Source organism: Gossypium hirsutum, chromosome D10 (genome assembly GCF_007990345.1).
Source record: "Gossypium hirsutum isolate 1008001.06 chromosome D10, Gossypium_hirsutum_v2.1, whole genome shotgun sequence".
NCBI classification, from domain to species: domain Eukaryota; kingdom Viridiplantae; phylum Streptophyta; class Magnoliopsida; order Malvales; family Malvaceae; genus Gossypium; species Gossypium hirsutum.
Genome location: NC_053446.1, coordinates 45,120,538 through 45,142,050, shown reverse-complemented (window position 1 = coordinate 45,142,050; position 21,513 = coordinate 45,120,538).

The window sequence follows — 21,513 nt, the reverse complement described above, 5'->3', positions numbered from 1 at the left end:
AAACCATAAAATTTGGATAACAATTAAAATGTATTGGGCCAGTACATAGGCTTGTTTCTATAGTTCCTAATAATGAGTCATTAAACATGATGTGTCTTTGGTCTCTTAAGACTACTAATATTGAGGTATTTTTAGTGGCTTCAACACTAAGAGATTTGACTCCAACCTGGACTAATCCAAAATGGATGTATTTGTATCTTTGTTCTTTGAGTTATTGATTTTTCTTTTGATTTTACAATATTTTGAGATATGTCCTGGTTTTCCACATCTATAACATTTTATTGTTTTGTCAATTTTGTTTTCTGTTTGTTGTTGTTTCTTCCCTTTTCTGTATTTTTTATATTTAGGTTTTTTATAATATTCTGAAATATTCTTTTTCCTATTTTTTGGCTTTTCAGGGCAACATGTTTTTGAAGAAGAAGGCTCATTCCTGATGTCAAATTGGTGGCAGAATGATCTTAATTCCTTTCTACATTGATATCTTTCTTTCTTGAGTTGTTTTTGTAATTTTAAATCTTGGCAAATTTTTAATCCTTCTTTTTGGGTGAAACTAATTAGTTCACCATATGTAAGCTTTTCATATGGAATAATACCTTTGTAATTTTCTCTTATTTGATTCCTAACTTTTTCTCCTAATAATGTGGGAAGTCCTGCTAGAAATTTTTCTTTCCAAAATGGTTGTTGGTTATCAGATCTTTGCATGACTCTAGTTATAAAGACATCTTTATACCATTTAAAATCGGTTAATTTTTTACATTTTAAATTTGATAATAATTCTGAATTTCTATCTTTAAGATGAGAAGGATCTCTAATGAAGTGTTTAGAGATTGAGAAAATTAAAGTTGCTACTGCATCTTGGATTTCTCTTCCTTGTTCGTCTAAAATAATTCTATCTTGGTCATCTTTTTTTATTGCTTTTAAAATTTCTTCCTGTTGGGTTTTAGTCAGTGCATGATCCCACCATTCTTTTAATTGACCAGTAAATCCAGCAACTAAAAGATTAGCTATAGCATGGTCATTGATTAATCCATTTTGATTTTGGTTTTTATAAACATTTGAAACCATTGTCATTTGTTGTAATAAACTAAGAATATTATATTCGGACATTCCATCTATATTCCATTCATAGATTGTATTAGCATTGTTTTATTTTGGAAAACAGGTTTTTCTTCTATGTTAAGATTAGGTGCAGTGATTTTTGGATAATATAATCTTTTTGGTTCTTTCCAAGCCATCTTGTTAATTTGTTGTTCATCTGACTGATCCGAGTCAGATTGGGAGGATTGGTGTAATGTATTTACTGAATATTGGGTTTGTATTGGGGTATCAGGGGCGATTAATTCAGACTTATGGTTTTCTAAAACATTAAGTCTATTTTGGATTTCTGTTAGGAAATCATTTTGGGATTTTTGGAAAGCTTTTGGAATCTCATAAGGTGTGAATATTGGTTCTTTGGAACTTTTTTCGGTTATCTCTTTTACTGTATTATTTAGGATCTGTTAATACAATAAGATATAATACTAGATGGCAAACTAATAAAGGAGAAGTTGAATCTCGACATCCCCCTTTAATGGAGGTTCAATATCTTCATAAGAATACTGGAATAAAAGCAAACCCTTTAAGAATGAGAGCTCCCAATGCAGGAGAACAAATCTCATCAAAGGATATCAAAATGATAGTAGAACAAAACAATTATACAATTATTAATCTTCATACAATAGGAAAACAATTAGATTATATTGAAAATTTGGTAGAAAGTCAACCAATCAAGAGAGAACCAGTAAAAGAGATTGTCCTGTAATCATTCAATCTATTAATTTAGACAATAAAAAATGTATTTTATGCAACTTAGTGACTTTTGATATTTTTACAAAATTGCCCCTAAAATTTTACTTTAATTCAATTTAGTCTCTGGGCCTAAAACATGCAAATTAACCATTTTCCCAAAATTTAAGCTTAGTCAAATGTTCATGGCACCCAAAGAAGCCCGTATTTATATTAATTTCACATCAAATCCTTGTACTTTTATTATTTTAACATTTTAGTCCCTACTTAGAAATTTCATCAAAATCATTTAATAAAATACTTTTAAATAACAACTAATATCTCAAATTCATCATTTAACATCTAAAATCACAAGGTTCATCAATGGCTATATTCAAAATCTTTAACAGTTTCAAAATCGAAGGTACAGGCTAGCTGAACCTAGTTGCAATGATCTCAAAAAAATAAAAATTATAAGAAATGGGGCTAAAATCATACACCAATTTAGCTTGTGAAGTTGACGAAACCTCCAAGCAAAAAAAATGGCTTCTTTCACCATTTACAATTGATGATGAAGCTTTGAAAAAGATGATAGAACTTTTTTTATTTATTTTAATATAATTATCAAATTACCATATTAACCTTTGTTAATAATTAAATAAAACATCAAATTCATGTCCATTATTGTCCACTAACACCTTGAATGGTCTAATTACCATTTAAGTCCCTTTTCCTTTATTCAATTAACCATTTAATGACTCAAATCAAATAGTGATCAAATTTTACATCTTTTACGATTTAGTCCTTTTTAATTAATTAACTATCAAAACATTAAAATTTTTTAGCGAAACTTTAATACCACCTTAATGACACTCCGTAAATTTATAAATATTTATGGCTCAGTTTATAGAAACGAGGTCCCGATACCTTATTTTCTAAAACCACTTAACCTTAGGGTCATACCACTTGAACTTAACTCTCTTATATAACATAAATTATCAAATCTAAACCCTTTTTAAAACCATATTTGACTCGTAAATATTAAATAATAATATTTACAAACTTACTCGTCGGATTTAGTGGCCTCAAAACCACTATTTCTGGCACCATTGAAAAACAGATTGTTACACAATGTTTGCATGAGGGCTTTAAGGCCCAAAATCATTCATCTCATTTTATATTTCCATAGCTTTTATTTTTAATTTTTATGTGTCTTATGCGTTTTTCTATGTCCATTATGTTTAAATGCATGTCTTAGTTTTCTATCATTAGGTTTATTCTTAATCATCATGAATTATTAGCATGTTTCATTTTGATTATTTCGTGAGTCTAGTTTTAAGTCTAGAGAGTCTTGTTTAATTATATGCGTATGGAAGTGTTGTACATTTCATGTTATGTTTTCATTAGTCATATATGTGTGAGTGAGTCCATTGTCACATAAAGTTTGATTGATCATATTTGTGCATGGTGTCGATGATTATATATATAAATATGTGTATGGGTCAAGAGTTAATTGTCTAATTCTTTAGTTAAGTGTCTTAGCCGAATGTGCTAATGTGTGTTGCAAGTATGTGATGTATATTTATACTTGTGCAGGTGACTATTCGGTTAGAACAAGAATGGCTTTTCAAGCTCCTTCAATTAAATCGAATGCATGAATAAGGATTATTCAAGAAACTTCCAATACATGCCATCAATTTGGTACATATGACCATTCACATGGAAGTGGCTAAATTCATGCATTCTTGCATTTCATAAATTAGGGGGTTCAAAGCATTAAAGAAGGTGCATGGACGGTGACATTTGAGAGGAAGTAAGAGACTAGTCAACTTATTCATGCATGGATAGAAACATGAACGATTCCAAGGGAGATAAGCGTCATTAAATCGGCCATTGAACCAACACTATTACGGGTCATGGTTTCCACCATCATATGAACCTATTCAAGACGGTCCATCTCATTCAAGCCATTTTTTCAACATTCCAAGTCTGGGAAATCGCATCACATGTCATTACGTCGTTTTGAAATTTTTTAAATGTTGCAATTTTGTCCTAATGCGATTCCAAGTTAATTCTAGAGCATACATAGGCTCGTATAATACCCAAAAAAATTGTATAATGAATTTATGATCTGTAAAGGTAATGTTTGTATGAATTATGTTTGCATTGCATGCTATTTGATTGTAGTTGCTCTGAAAATGACTGTAGCATTCTATAACTCAGACCCGACAATCGGGTTGGGTGTGGAATGTTACAATGATGATGGCAACTTCACTAAGTAATATTAAAGATTAATTTAAGTTAATTAAGTTATGATTAAATAAATAAACTAGGTCAATTATAAACTAATTAAAGTATAAACAAGTTCGTGGACTTCATCATATTTTTCCACTCACCACCGTCCACCATTGTTAAATTGGATGAAAAGTTTAAGGGTTTTAATCAAAACTTTAGGCTATTTAACAAATCAAGATTTGGATCAAAGTGGAGCTAATAAGGGAAAAGCAAAGAATTATGGATTAGTCCCTAATGGATCCACTCATTTTTTATTTTGAAATGGTAAGTTCATGTGACAGCCCAAAATTGACCCTAGTCGGGAAGTGGTTTCGGGACCGCTAAACCGAGTCACAATAATAATTAGATGTTATATCCTATGTTTATTTCATGTGAAAGTGCATGTGTGAAAATTTCATGCTTTGATTTTGCCAATTGTGAGTGAAATTTTGAAATGTGACTCATGTGAAAATTTTTGCAAATGCTATAGGCTAATTTGTAGTGGCCAAATAACTTATAGTATGAAATAGGTGGATTTGCATGTCAAATTTCCCACCTTAAAACAAGGTGGCCGGCCATGATGGGCATGATGAGCAATTGTGCAATTTTTTTTTATGGAAATTATGGCATAAGTATGGCACAAATAAAATATGTTAATTTGTGTCATAAAATGTTGGGATAAAACAAATAAAATAAGGAGTATGGTGAATACAAAAAAAAATGTGTGTGTAGTTGTTTGTTCCCCCTCCATTGCCGTGAGCTAAAGAAAAGAAAGGAGAGAATTTTTGTTCATCCTTTTCTCATCTTCATACTTGCCGAAACTAGAAAGAAAAACAAAGAAAAAATTTTCTCATCCTTTGGTTCATCCTTGGCCAATAATTTTAAGGAGGAAGGAAGGAGAAAGGTGAAGAGGTTCGGCCATGCATGTAGCTAGGCTAAGGTATGTTTGATGATGTTCCATGAGATGCATGCATGTTTTAGTTGTTAGCTTGAGTTCTACCTAGCCCATGGTCTAAATCTTGCTATGTGATGGAAATGACATTTGACCATGGATGCATCATTCTTGGTTGATGTTTGATGTGGTGGTGATGAGGCAAGAGGATGAGTTAAAATTCGGCCTAGGTGGAGGTTGTGTTAATGCCATTGCATGCTAAATATGAAGCTTGTTAATGATGCATGTGATGATGACTTGATGATTCTTGAACCTCCTTTTTAGCATTTTTGTGTGAGCACATATGTGCATTGGTTGCTAAATGGAGAAGAATCGGCTAGCAAGTTGTGTGCTAAGGCCGAATGTAACTTTGCATGTTAATGAGCAATGCATGTGTTAAATTGATGGAAAGGGGGAGGATGCTTTACTAGTGTGTATATGTGTGTATTAAGTGTTGAAATCGACCCCAAAAATAGACATGCATATTCGGCCAAGGGGGAAAATTAGCTAATATGTTGTGTTGATGCATGATTTCACATGTATGTGACTTTAATGTCTAATGTATAAATATGGGCTAAGTGCCTTGTGTTCATCTTTTCGATGCCTAAATAATGAAATCAATTTATTTGTTTAATTAAGCTCAAGAGCAAAGGGGAAATAGATCCGATAAAGGGAAGGAAAAAGTGGTCGAATAGTTAGCGGAATCGTTCGACAACACCCGAGGTAAGTTCTTGAGTAAGAGAGCTTAAATTACGATGTGATTAAATCATGTTTTAAGCAAATTAAAATCATGCTCTATGTGTGGCTATTGAGCCGAATGTGCAAGGATGGTATGTGCCTTGTGTTTGAGTTTTGCTAATGAAAAAGAAATACGAATGTGCCATGAATTATTGTTAGATGTGCATGATTAATTGAATGCTGTCCGGGCTAAGTCCCGAAGGCTTTGTGCTAAGTGACTATATCCAGACTAAGATCCGAAGGCATTTGTGCGAGTTATTAATTCCGGGTTAAGTCCCGAAGGCCTTTGTGCGAGATACTAATTCCGGGTTAAGTCCCGAAGGCATTCGTGCGAGTTTTAAAATCCGGGTTAAGTCCCGAAGGCATTGTATGAGTTACTATAACCGGGCTATGTCCCGAAGGCACTTGAACGAGGAGCTATATCCGGTTAAATTCCGAAGGTACGTGATTTTGGTAATGAATGAGCTTGCTGTAAAATTCCAGCTAATACTCGAAAAACATCCCAATATTGGGATATGTTACGTATGTGTTGAATTTAATCGAGCCCTTACAAATAAATATTCGCTCAGTTGATGAACGAGCTACCGGCCTTCGGCTAAGTTGGTCTTTTGTGTATGTACATAAGGGTTAACGTTGTGAAGTAAGTTTGATATCGGAAAAATTGTGTATTATGAAATATTCCGTTTAGCTAAATGTGTGCTATGCTTTCGTTATGCTGGAATTTCTTGCTCAAAACTTACTAAGCATAAATTGCTTACTTCGTTCCATTGCTCCTCTGTTTTATAGATTTTTGGTTCTCCAGCTATCGGACTCGGGATCTTGAAGTAAAAGTCGCCCACACTATCAAAGGCTCTTTTGGGTACTCTTTTGGTTGAATTTTGATATGGCATGTATAGGACGACCCATTGTTGTTTTTCGAGTACTTTATGTGATGTGTAAGTTTTGGATAGCCATGCGAAAATGGCTTATACGTGTTTGAGTATAATGTTATAATCATTTGGTGTGGATATGCTTGACAAGGATTGGCCACGGGGATGGTTAATCACTTTCATAAATTGTGCTATGTATGCAAAAAGGGCTAGTTGAACCATGAAATAGGTAAAGCCTACCTTAAAGGTAGATGCTGACAGCATCAGTGACGTAGATTTGGAAAATCACTAAAAATAGTAGGAATGGAATTAAATAGTGAATAAATTATGTAAACAAACCTTGAAGAATCTACTTTCATAGGAAAGTAACGAAACAATCAGATGGACAGTATGTTAAGAGATATTCAGGTTCTCGTGAGACAGGGCCAGAACGGGTTCTGGATTCCTTGTTCCGACTTTGGAAATTGATTATAAATTAACCAGAGATAATTAGGAGTCATACCATATATGTATAGATTCCTCTCTGAGTCTAGTTTCTATATAAATAAACGGCATCAGTATTGGAGCCCTGTACAAGGAGATATCCAAGTCGTAATGCGCAAAGGTCAGGGTAGTTGATTCCTGTAACATGGGAGACTTTAACTAATAAACTGTACTAATTGGCCCGATCAAAAATTCTAGAAAAAAATATGTAGATGGGCATATGAGTCTAGTTTCAGGGAAAAATCACGAAACTGATTTTCGAGTTGTGAAGCTCAAGATATGATTTTTAAAGCGACTAGTACACAGATTGGGCAGTGTCTGGAAATTTTTCAAAGTTTGTTAACACCTCGTGTTCGACTCCGGTGTCGGACTCGGGTTCGGGGTGTTACAGTTCATATGGAACTTACTATCTCATCCTTTTTGAAATATATGATTGTGTTTAATTTGATATATTTATATATTTTTAAGTATTATTTCAAACACTAGTGAATTTGGCATATATGGCTAGTAAAGATTGGATTGAATGTTATGTGATATTGGACTACTATGAGATAATACAAGGTATAAATGTGAAAATTTGAATGGTTATAGGGTATGAAAATGAAAAATGTGATCATTTACAGGGTCTGATATGTAAAAATGGATAATTACAAGGTATAAACATTTGAAAATGACTGTTTACAGGGAACGGTGATATATATAATTGATACTTAAATGAACTTAGTAAACTGTTAAAATATGATTGGCAAGCCAATGGGGTCTTACACATGCTTGTACAGTATATATGATTGTAGAAGATTATTATAGGTTATATCGAGATCCAACATTTTTTGTGGATCATTGAGTATTATATGTCTCTACGGAGGCCCTGGTATGGTTGAGGGATGTATTTTCATATAAATATGCATTTGATGCCTATAGGCTTTGCACTTCGACGCCCTAGTGCGGTGTAGTTTAAGCTCTTATGAGCTACCTAGTGTGGTGTAGTTAACATGTGTATCCGAGTCCATTTTACTAGGGTTCCATCAAGTGAGACATTATAATTGAAACTGGAAACTTGAAAGTGTAACGAAATGAATTTGATGAGTCAATCAAATATGGAATTGAAATGAATAATGTGTAAATGGTGTAATCTTATAAATTGATAATAAAATGTGGTGTTGAAATGAAATAGGTGAAATTAGTATAATCTTAAAGATTGATGATAGAATATGACATTAATATGAGTTATGAAGGAGTGGTATAATTTGGTTCTATTTTCTGTTTTGCTTTTGATGTTTAATTGTGTACGAACACTTATACTCACCATGTTGTCATTTTAATTGTCATGTTCTAGCCAAATTTATGCCAAAAGTATGGTAGCTAACTTGCTTATATATGATCAAGGTAAGCATAGTATTTTCCATTTGAGCTTACTAAGCATATATGTGTGATCTATTGTAATTCGTTGTAGCAGATTAAACTAGTTTTCATAAATAAGGAGCTTGAATACGAGCCACTCTATTATGTTTTAAGTAGTTTTTCCAATTTAGTTTTAATTCAATAAAAAGTGTAATTTGAGTTGTTTTATCACCTTAGGGGCCAAATGAGGCCTAAAGAAGGGCTAACGTACTTATTGAGTGTGTAGGACACCATTCAAATGCATAAGAGCTCGAGGCTGGTCACCATGTTACAACACAGGATTCCAATGTCACAACATAGAGAGCAGAGTGCAAGAACTCTAAGACTGTATTTGGTGTCGCGACACAGCCAGAGGATGTCACAACATACCCCTGAAGCTGAACCTGAGCCAAGCAAACTGTATTCAATATCGCGACACAGGCACTGGATGTCGTGACACTGGCCTTATATGGGAAAGAATTACGAGCTAAGGGCATTTTAGTCTGCACAATGTATTTTTATAGAAAAATGCCAACCGACCTAAGGCTAAGGACTACGACTAAACCTAACTTTATAAATAGACTCTTTAGACACTTGAGAGAGGACAACTTTCATAGTTAAGAATTTTCTTATTAATTTAGCTTTCAGTTTTCAGTTATTCTTAGACTTTAGATTTATTTTAAGTTGTTTTGTTCGTGTTGATACTTGAATTTGATCTGTGGATTCGACCAAATCATTGTGGATTCTACGCTTCAATCAATCAATAATCAAGATTTCTCTTAAACTATTATTCTTGACTTGTTCTTAATTTTTATTCATTCTATCAAGTTTACAGTGTTTATAAAATCCATGAGGAACTAATCCTCTAATAGGGGATTGGAAATGTGATTAATTATTTTCTATATGGGGTTTTCTTAACGGATCATCTGTTTGGCATAGGAAGAACTTAAACCCTTGGCCTGACAACCCTAGGAAGTCATCTAGGTGGGAATTAATCCAAATCTGGTATTGTCTATCTGTGAACCCTTTACCCCAATTCGGTTTGGAGTGTGAGATCGAGAGATAAGTAGTTCTTGTCGACTAGTTAGTTTAGTGGAAGATCAAGAGATCCAGCTAGGGTGACGACTAGTTGATTGAGTAGAAGCCAGAAATAGGAATTAGTTATGATCATCGAAGTGAGTTAATCACTCATACCTTAGATTTGGTTGATTTACATCTTAGTTTTCCGTGTTTGATTTATTTTATTTATTTATTTATTTATTTTCTTATAAAAACCTAAATTCTTCTATTTATGTTTAGTCATAATATAATTTATTTAAAGTACTAATTAGTTCTATTTGTGTTTAGGTTAACATTGATTTAGTACTCATCTCCTTTAGGTATGATCCTTGGATTACTTACTGACTCCATTGTAACTATATTACAACTTGACCCATATACTTGCGGACACAGCTTCAAATTCATATCTTTAGTTGCAATATTCACACTCTGGAAGTTTGTACATTGATTTGATTGAAATGTATGAAAATTTTTGTAGTTTCTCCAATAACGAATGTAGCATCTCGTAGCTCAGACCCAACAATCAGGTCGGGCAAGGGCTGTTACACACTTAAGTCGCCTCCATCATGTTCGTCACCACTGGTATTTCCATCTTCAATCACTTCCTCACCATTGTGGCTGCTAGCATGCCAGTTCGATGTTACTGCTGATTGGGTTGCTACGCATGAACAAAGGTTGACCTAGATGGTCAAGTAGTGTCTACCAGCTATTGTTGCGGCTTACCCGTCCAAAGGGTCATACCCATCCAAAGTGCCTAGCAGCTATTATTGAGGCTTACCCATCCAAAGCCTGGCTTGTGGCATGGTGCCACTAGCCACTCGGCCATTTGACCTTCTGTTGGGGCTACGAAGGTCCCAAATCCATGGCTTGTGTAGCATGTTAGGGCTGCGACGGTCCTAGCCTTCTAACAATCGTTGCATGTCGCACTATTGACCTCTTCTAAATGTGTTATCATTTAAGGTATAACTCTCACACCAAAAATATATAATTAAATTAGTGGTGTCCACAAATATACAGATCAAAATGTTACAATGGAACACGAGAAAGTTTTTCGAGGATCGTACACACGCAAGGATGGATTAATTCTATTAAAAATCCCTTTACAATAATATGTCTAAATAGTAATAGTTAAATCCTATATTATGATAGATCATAAAATAAATTAATATTGAGAACTAAATACTAAAATAAATAAGAGGAAATAAAACACAAACGATGAAACCAATCAGGAAGAGTAATTCGTTTCAAGGGTCATAATTAACTTAGTATTAGGGTTTTAGGGTGGATTAGATATTAACTAACCAATTATTACCTCTTGGCCTCAAACTGATTAATTAATTGGTTGATACTTGCTTATCTTCTGACTTCACTTTCTCAATCAGGATACATTACAATTTACTCAGTAAATTTATCTCTCGACCTTGTTTCACCTTGATTACTTCCTAGGGTTGTCAAGCCTAGGGTTTAAGAATGTGTAACCTATACCAACTAATCCTATTAGGAATCCTTTAATCCTCCATTAATCGCGTCCCCATCCACTCGTTAATCTCCCCTAAGGGATTTAGCCACTCATGATATTCATACTCTCAATCTCAATTGAAATAAACATGTAAATAAACATGATTAAATCTAAAGAGAAAAGAGATGTAGAAATAATCTTGTCAATGTCGATTGAAGAACGGAGTAGAAAATCTCTAGATTGGGATAAAGAGAATCATCGCTTGCAAAGGCAAATAAACTAAAATACTTTAATTAAATAAAATAACTCTTGGATCGAAACCAATTCCATAAGAGAAAAATAAAGAGTTTATGAAAAACAAGGGAACACTTAATCTAAATCCTACTCCTAAACTACGAGGGTTTTTGGATGTGTCTAAGACGACTTAGTTACATCAAACCCTTAAGGTTTGATTTATAGGTGTAACACTCACACCCAACTAGATTGTTGGATCTGAGTATGATGTGTCACAACTTAAAAACCAAATGAATTTAACAAAAATACTCAAATTTTTTAAATTTGTGTGGCCTCAGTGTATACCTCAAGTTTAGCGTAAACCCTAGTGTAACAATAACAAAACAATCATATCAATTATACGCCAAGTAAAACAGTTTCAGGCAAACATTTGGCAAAAGCCTTATAAAAGTTGATAGAGTTATATAAATCACAAGATGGATTATTTCCCATACAAAAGTTTCAAGTGCATCATTGGCATTTAAACATCATTCAAAATAAGATTTAATAATTCGAAGACAATAAGATTTAACATATATTTCAAGATTTCGTAAAATATCTCAAAAAACGGTGTTTTAGTGAAAGACCTAAATTATTACAAAGTTGGTTACAAATAGGTCTACACGCCACCCTTCCAACAAGTCATGCATGATACAGAAATAGACAAGTGGCTCACTACCAACAGTAACTCTAGCGTAGTCCCCTTCTACAGAATCTTTTTCTTCAATCAACACGCTTGAGAAGGAAAAATTAACAAATTAAGTTCAAACAAACTTAATGAGTTCCATCTATAAAGGTAACACAAATGATATACAGGGATACTACTAGTAGATAAGCATTAGTACTCGTAATGATACTCAACCTTTCGGAGAGGTTCAGGCATACTAAACATAATACACACAATGGTGTTCACAGTTAGACAGGCTCGACCTGTCAACTTAACATGACTCGTGGGCAGACACTATCCACCCGTTTAACCATAACTTAACACAATGTGCACAATGTACACATAACCCAACATTTAGAATCAGAATCATATCAATCAATCGTATTCAAATGCATATACTCCACTCCTTAACTCATGTCATTTATGTTTCATTGAACATGTTTTCTCGTGATCTTTCAACCTGGTTTGCAATATAGTTGCCCTACCATAGGCATCACAAACATATCTCCTTCTCTATTATCACTTATGACATTTCACGTATAGATGGTACTGGATTTGTGCACCAAATAGGGTATTTTAAACTGAAACATGAATTAACCATACTCACGATGACAATATTGGTTTAACATCATAAAACCAAACACCACATATTACGTTATTGAGTGGGAACACTTACCTTGCGCAATTTATACAAAAAAAGGATTTATAACACACGGAAGTAAGAAAGAACTCATCAGAGTCTACTACAATAATCTATTTAATAGGTCCCTTTCCCTTATTGCTTGGACCTTCATTAGTTTCTTGAGCTAAAAAGAGAGGCAAATATATCTATAAAATCATTAAACTACTAAAATTTAATATGCATGCATAAATCGGTAGCATGCAACCCAGAATCAAGAACTTTCCTTCCTTACAAGCAGTTCTAAAACCTATGCATGATTTATTGTAAATACGTAAATTCCTTCAATAATAACCTAAGGGTTTACCAGAAATTACCAGTAAACTGGTACTAACAATGGCTTCAGCTAAATACTAGAAACTCCTCGTTAATGATTCCAACTTAGAAATTTCTAAAGATTTAGTGAAGAACGCAAGGAAGAAGATGAAGTAGAAGAAAAAACTTATATCCACTTCTCTCACCTTCTTTAATTCTCCATTACTAAGGCATAGTATAGTATTCATGAGTACAATCATTAAATAGTCAACAAGGTCGTTAAACAAAATAACAAAAAATAAAAAATTTAAAAAATAATTATGTCAGAAAATTAGTGCACTATCTAGCTCGTTTGTCTTTCGTCTAGTATTATTTTACAAAGTAACCAATTTAATTACAATTTTACCCCACGCAATCCTTGGCAACGACGCCAACAACTTGACCGCGCCCTGATATACGTGTCTCAGAGCTTGTAAATCTGCAATTAAGTATATAAATTTCAAGTGCGATATATGCAAGTAAGGGTGAGCATTCGATTGAATCGAATCGAATCGAATCGAAAATTTTTGAGTTAATCGAGTTTTCGAATCTCATTTTATCATCCTAACTTTATTTGAAGTTTTCTCGAATCGAGTTGAGTGAGATGGAATTCGAATCGAATCAAATATATTTGTTCGAGCTAAATTTTAAAAAATAATTTTGGGTCCTTGTAACCATTGTCACCCATCGTAATAAAATTTGTCCACCTTAATCAAATTTTTTATTAACTTTCATCACTTCATAATTTATTTATTAATTTTTTATATACTCGTTAGCTTCTTTGCTTGCTTAGTTGTTTCAATTATCTTCAGATTCTTGTCACTATGTATTTTAGAATTAAAAAATATATTAAATGTAAAAATATGATTTTTTTAATAAAATTTATTTTAAAAATAAAATGTAAAATTGATACCAATATAAAATTTTAACACGAATATTTTATGGCATAATTAATAATTCAATTTTAATATAAATATTCAATATGACTAAACAATTCAATAATATAAATAATATAAAATGTGAAATTTAATTTAATAATATAAATAGTAGATATAAATAAAATTATTACTATTTATGTTTAGTGATTTTTTTGGATAATTTTGATTTTTTATTTGAGAGTAAAGGGTGAGAAGTAAAAGTTTAGGAGAAAAATAAAAAGTTTTGGGGAATAAAAGTTTGAGGGAAAGTAAATAAGGGAGAGTAAAATTTTGGAGGGAAAATATTAAAAAAAATGGAGGGGGAGGGTTTGGGATAGATGGGAGGTGGGATGGGATGGGAATAAAAGTTTTAGGGGAAAAGTGGGAGGGAGTAAAAATTTTGGGGGAAAATAAAAGGTTTTGAGGGTTTTTGGGAGTAAAATTTTTAGAAAAAAATAAATAGGAGAGTAAAATTTTGGTGGAAAATGGATTTTGGGTAGATTGGGGGGTTGGGAGGGGAGGGGAGGGGAGTAAAAGTTTTGGGGGGAAAGTAGGAAGGAGTAAAGGTTTTGAGGGAAAAGTAAAAAGGTTTAGGAGTTTGGGGTAAAAATGTAAAATATTATAGTTTGATATTCGAATTATTTGAATTATTCGAGTTATTCGAATTCGAAAACTCAACTCGATTCGAACTCGAAATTCGAAAAAAAAATTCGAGTTGATTCGAATAACTCGATTCGTTTAACTCGAAATTCAAATTTTTTTTCAATTTTTTCGAGTCGAATCGAGTTTTGCTCACCCCTATATGCAAGTATACAAGTCAAATTGTAATATAGTTAGTTTACAACAAAACACTTCGAAAGTATTCCGTGGATTGTACCCAAGGGATTGCTATATGGGAGAAAATTATTACTAAATTAATTACCTGAAAATAATTACTAATCTAGTTGAGTCAAAATAATAATCAAAATAATTAGATTAAACTAGCCTAAACTAACATATCAGAATTTCCTATTCCTCGTTTTAACGATGCGAGCTCCTAGCCTAGAATCAATTGAAACCCTAATTGTGAATTAAGCCACTAATTACCCTTAAAGAAGTGATTTATACCCTTAGCTAGGAATACTCGTTCGGTCTCATCTTCACTAAGAGTTACTACCTAAGATACCATTTTGGTCTCACTGCTTAGCACAAGTCTCCTAAAGGCTTGGCCAATAGGATACCCTTTCGATCTTAGTTGTCTCGATATTCTACTAGGGTCGTCAATCCTAGTATACTAAGTTATTTGGTAGACTTGAATACATACCCAATTTTAGATAATTAATTACTTAACTAATTAACTAGTTAAGCAATCAAATCATGTGAGATAAGCATAAAGCACAAAATGAATTTCAATATTTATACAAACATTCAATTAACAATATTAACGAAAGAGATATAAATAAAAGAATAGGGAAAGAGAATGCTCATGAATAGATTGATATAAAAGTAGGCTTTCGGAACAACCTTCGCTCTCAATCTTATCACTTTGGAGTAGATGGATTCCGCTTAAGAAAACATGAAAAGAAAAACTAAAGAATTGAAAATTAAAATTCAAAATGTGAAAATATAATCAAGTCTCCCCTCTAATTGTGGTTACAGATTTATATAGGCAAAAATTGAACTACTAAGATGCCCCTCAAATTAGTATAGCAATTAAGGCATTTAAACCCAAAAAAGACCTAAATTGCCCCTTTAAAATGCAACTGCCTCAATCTTGGAATCGTTGTGACGTCACAACATGGAGCTCATGCTCGTTGCGACGTCACATCCTGTTTGTGGATTTTCTTCATTTCGATGTTCGGTGTCGCAACTTCTATATCCTGATGTCATGACATTCACTTCTAGGTCATTCCCGAGGCTATTTTCACTTCAATCTTTGATGTCGTGACTTTTATACTTCATTTTTGCGACTTTGGTAGCATTTTCAGCTTGAAGTTGCATATTTAGCTTCCAAATCACATTACATGACCACATAACCTTATTTAAGTATCAAAATATCATAAAAACTATGAAAAAGCATAAAATACTATTTCAACTATAAAATCACAAATAAACTCTAAAACGACTTGATTTTAGCTCTTAAACTGGCTAAAGTTATGTGAAAAGAGATATAAATAGTTGTGTAATTTTGGAAAACCAACAATCCCACCGAGAGACATGTTGTGACTACTTGTCGTCTGTAAAGGAAAATTTTCTTGTTATATTGCATGATAATACGTAAAACTTACTCGGCCAACTATCATACGATTACAAGATAATTCTTCTTTATTTTAGGAAATCTCCTCAGTGAAATCCACATGACAACATCTACCTTAGGGCAGGTCCATTTCATTCCATCACAAGATATCATTAATGGAGGCCATAGGTCTTGTTTAAGAACCCTCTCCCACTCAATCTTTTAAAAATATGTAAGATTTTTAATATCCAGTTTCAATGATGAATGATTAATAATTGCATGATAAGTACATGTGACATTCTTTTCATAACAATATGGCATGCTTATAATACATATGCATGAACATACGTTTGAGTCAAATAAATATCATCATGCTATCATATATAAAAGCATAAAATTAAAAGACTCTGACGAGCCAAAATTTCTATAATTTCATCCTATAAAAATAAAATTACAAAAGTTACCACAAAGTATACTTTAGGTCTTCTAGTTTGCCACTACGGACTCTCGTTGTCGCATCAACTTAAGTCATCATTGTCGTCGTCGTGTCATCACCATCATAGCCGTTGGGATTCCATCGACCACCATCAGGCCTTCACCGAGCACCGTCACCCATCACTGCCAAGTTGCCTCTCACCATCGTCGTCGACCATAGCCGATTGCCATCGACCATCGTCATCGATCACTACGGTCAACAGTTGTCACCACCACCATCAGACCATTAGCAACCTCTATTGGCAGACCATCGTCGATCTTTTTTTGGTTTTCTAGGTTTGGTTTGCATTGTCTCGATTAGCCTCGATGTGTCTCAGTTCTCCGGGTTTTACCGAAAATATTGGTTACATAAGACTTATGTCCATTTTCAGCTCACATGAATTATTCTAAAAACATATAATAAATAAATACTATGTGGAGATGATAGTCCACAATATAATTGCATTCCCAATAGAAATTAAACTACATCCACTTTAATTTCTAGGAATCACAACTCTAGCAAATTTATTTTATCATATATAATAAAATAATAACATACATTTATTCACATATATATATCCCAAAACATGTTAATAATTAAAAAAATGTCACATCTTTTCAAAAATTAATCACATATGAAGACGAGAGAAAAATTTTAGTATTCGCTTATACTATAAATATAGCACAACCAGGCACTGATACCAATTATTGGGAAAAAATCCGGTTCAAAAATGTTTTCTTGCATAGCGAAAAAATAAATATTTTGAAAACCAAGTTTATTTGTGATATTTATAATAATAAAGTTTTTCCCAAAATAATATATGTGCTTTGAGCTAGATGTTTAATATCCCTAAATCGGGTCTAGTAGTTTTGGGTATATTTTTTAAATTTCTAGTGTGAAACTAGGATTTTATGGGGTTCCTAGTAATTTTTAATTTAATTTAGGAGGTTAATTTCATCTAAAATTGATTAATCAATAATCTGGGAAAATAAAAATATTTCTAGGAAATTATTTTTAAAGTAATTAAATAGTGAAAAATAATTAATTTGGGTCGAAAAAGAATTTTAAAATAATTTTTAATTGGGGGTTAATTTGAGTTAAAATTAAATGTTAATTAAATTAGATTCAATTGTAAAATAAGAGAAATTTTGGAGTACTTATTTGGCAAATAAACCTTAAAATTTGGAATTTTGGAGGGAAATGATCAATTGGTAAAGTAAGGGAAATGTGTGAGTGGCCATTAGGCAAATTTCCCAATTTTTAAATTTCTGGTGGGTTGTTTCAATTTTAAATACAATGCATCTAGCCTAGTTTTTACACCATTTACATCAAATTAGAGAGTTATAAAATCCGTTCTCTTTGCATGGTTTTAAAGATCTATCATCAGAGAATAGATCCAACCAATTTTCTTCTCAAAATACTCTCTCAATTCACCCAAAATTATTCTCAAAAGTAGCCAAAAATATTCTGAAATTTCTCCAACTTCTTAAATCAAGATTTTCAATCAACGAATTTAGAGTGAATCAAAAGTAATCTTCAATCCTAAACTTATTTTTATGAAGACTAGAAACATTTTTTACATGATTTGAGAGTCAATTAAATGATTTTTATCAATGTCATCTTCTTCTAAGACACATGGTTCTTTAATGGTAGATCTTAAATTTTGAGAGGAAATCCAAAAATCAATGGATGTTTCAACTCCAAATGGATCTATTAAAAGGTTTTTGGTCTTATTTATCAAGATTAAACATGATTTGTGAGGTAATTTGAAGAAATCTGAATTTCATCATTTTCATGAATCGATTTTTCAGATTTTTGTGGAATTGATTTAAATGTGAAACTGATGCTTAGTATATGTGTATTTGTTCCCGTATTGATGTTTGGAAGTGATTAGGAGGGCTGGAGAAATGGATTTTGTGAGGAATCCAGTTTTCGACTTGATGTTACAAATCTGGCAAGGTATCTTTGTGAGAGAATTTCAATTAGTATAGTTAATTAAAATTTGTGTTTATTATAGCATTGGAAAGATGGTAATGTCTACTTTACCTCTGCTGAAGCTCCGAATCTTGCAGAGGATCGAAATAACCAGAATTCAAGCTTGGAATTACTTAGTTGATCACTTGTTGTGATAGAATAAAATTTTGTAGTGAGTGTTTCTAAGGGCGATTTGGTAAATTGACCCTAAATTATGTTTAATTAGTAACTTAATTAATGATTTTAATTAATTAATTATGATTTAATGATTGGTTTTGCAAGATTTGTATTAAATATGCAAAAATTTGAATTTGTATTGAAAAATGGTAAGTAAGCTTTCAGTGGTGTTTGTGCTATTTAATTAAATTAATTTTAGGGATGATTAAAAACATGTATACTGAAATTTTTTATGATGATATGTTGGTGTTACAATTGGTAATTGAATATGGGAAGTTGGTAAATGAATTGCTTGATTTAATTGGATACTAAATGGCTATATTACAAATTACACATAAGCATCTTGTCACATTGAATTGAGCATAATAATGACTGATTTATATGTTATGTTTGACTAAATATATTGGCAACATGCATGGTGGATCCATTGGATATAGTTGGCATGCCATAGGATTTTTTAGTACTCACCTTTATTTGTGACATTGTGAGCGTATGGCTCTTGGTGGACTGATTTGTTTGAAGTGGATAAGGGAGTGTTGAGCATGAGTCTCCACTCAATGGGTTATTTGAGGTGCTATAAGGGAGCGTGTGCTTCGAGCCACTCAACTTGATAGACTATATTTGATATTTGTAGGAGTTCGAAGATCCGTTTATCCGATGTATGATTACACAATTAAGCCATGAGAAATGAATACCAATATATTTTTGTGCGATTGTTGTTCTATCAATTGATGATTGAAAGCCATGAATAATTGATTTTTTTGTATAGAAAATGCTTATGGAAATTAAATTGACATGTTTAAATATTTTGGCTAACAATTGGTGAATGATTGGGTGCGAATTAAGTATGAATTGAATGTTAATTTACTAGCCGTTTCTATTAACATTCACTGAGCTTTTTAAAGCTCACACCATCACAATTCGTATAGATAATTGTCTAGCTTGAGGAGTTGAAGAACCGAGCAAGAAAGTTCCAAAAGATATAAGCTTGGTAGAGACTTTAATACACATTTTAGAGACTGTAATCGGGCATTGTGGAACTCCCAAAAATTAGTTTGAGTTCGGTTTGTAATTGGACGTTGGACTTTGGACATTGGATATTTATTTTGGATGGTTTTATAATAACTTTGAGGCATGTTTGAGTTTAATTATTGAATAATTTACGGTGCATTGTTGCTTGATAACACGATGTGTGAAGCATGAAATTTATACTAACGATTGTTTAAATGAAGCTTCCATGTATTGGTTTACTAACGACTAAGGTACGCCACTTGTTTAATTTATTCAATGTTTGATATGCATGAAATTTATTGCCTACTTCTATTTAATTGAGGCTTAATTGATGTCAATAAACTCAATTGAAGGTGTATGTATATGTATGCTAATTAATCGTAGTTAAAACGAGTTTAGTTGGCCATTAAAATATGCAAAATCAGGTTTTAAAATGAGTTCTTCACAAAATTAGGTGCAGTGGTTCTCACACAGGCATGTGCCTATCCATACGGGCGTGTAAGGGGTTGCACATGGTCGTGTGGGTCAGTGACAAGGGCATGTGGAAACTAAAGCTATCACACACGGACGTGTGGGATTTCCACACAGGCATGTGCGATCTGCCTAAAAGTTTTTCAGGACACGAACACGATCATTTAATGACACACGTTCTGGGGGACACAATCATGTGGGTTTTGGGGGGGTTTGAATTTTTATCTTTTTAAATTGGTATTCTAATTTGTTTAATTTACAATTTAATCCTGAAAATTGATTAGTCTAATTAGAGCCCTAGATGATAAGGAAACTTGGTAAAATTCTAGGATTGGTCTCATAATGGGTAAAATTCGATAGAAACACACTTAATTTGTAATTCAAAATAGGTCTTGATAATTTGTATTTGTTACAATTTAGTCCATAATAGTAAAACTTGAATTAAACATAGCAAACGAACTCAATTTAAGCTAAAATTCTTAGGATTGCATAATTTTGAATAAAAGAAGGTTGGTAAACATTTAGATCTAAAATCGAGTTAGTTTTACCATAGGTGATAAAATGATGAAAATGCCCTTAGGTTAAATTATTAAGAAAAAGTTCAAAATTGGCTCATAATTTGCTTCCGCGTTAATAAATAATAATATCCAGATAAGATTGAGGTATTATAAGGTTGGGGTTTGTCTTGGGTGGTCGTTAGCTGGAGAGTCACTTAGGCGGCTAATGTAACGCTTCAAATTCGAGCTGACCCATCCTAGTCAGGTTTAGGGTGTCACAAGATGGATCCTAGATATTCTTGACTTTCAACCAAATGGTCTTCCCTGCTATTCTCGAACAATGAACTACTTCAAGTATTGGCTCGAGCAATTTCAAATCAAACACAAAACAAAAAATAATCTTCTTACTTTCAATAAGAAAGTAAATCTCTCTCTCAATAGAAACCGGTAGAATTGTTATTCTCGGAAAATAGAATTTGTACTTAGAAATAAATTCTCACTATTTTCGGTCAGAATAACAATATCTCAAAGTTGTATATAACTTCTTCTATCTTTAGCCCTATCGGTGCCATCACTTTTTAGATAGAGAAAGTGAAACCCTAGTTGAATTAGTATAATGTAATTAATGTCTATTTAATAGAAAATTAATCTCCTAGTTGAATTAGGAGAGAGGGGCGGCTAATAGGGTATGTTTCTCCTCATATGTATCATGATGGAGAATCAAGCCTCTCCTATATTAGGTCCAATTATTGTGCTTCTTAAACTTTTAACCCAACACTTTATAATTTAATCCAACCAAATACATATTTTTTATTTCCCAAAATAGACATTATTTATTAAATTAATTTTAATTAATTAATTTTCCAATTAAATAATTTTCTCAACTCAAATCTAATTCTTTTAAAA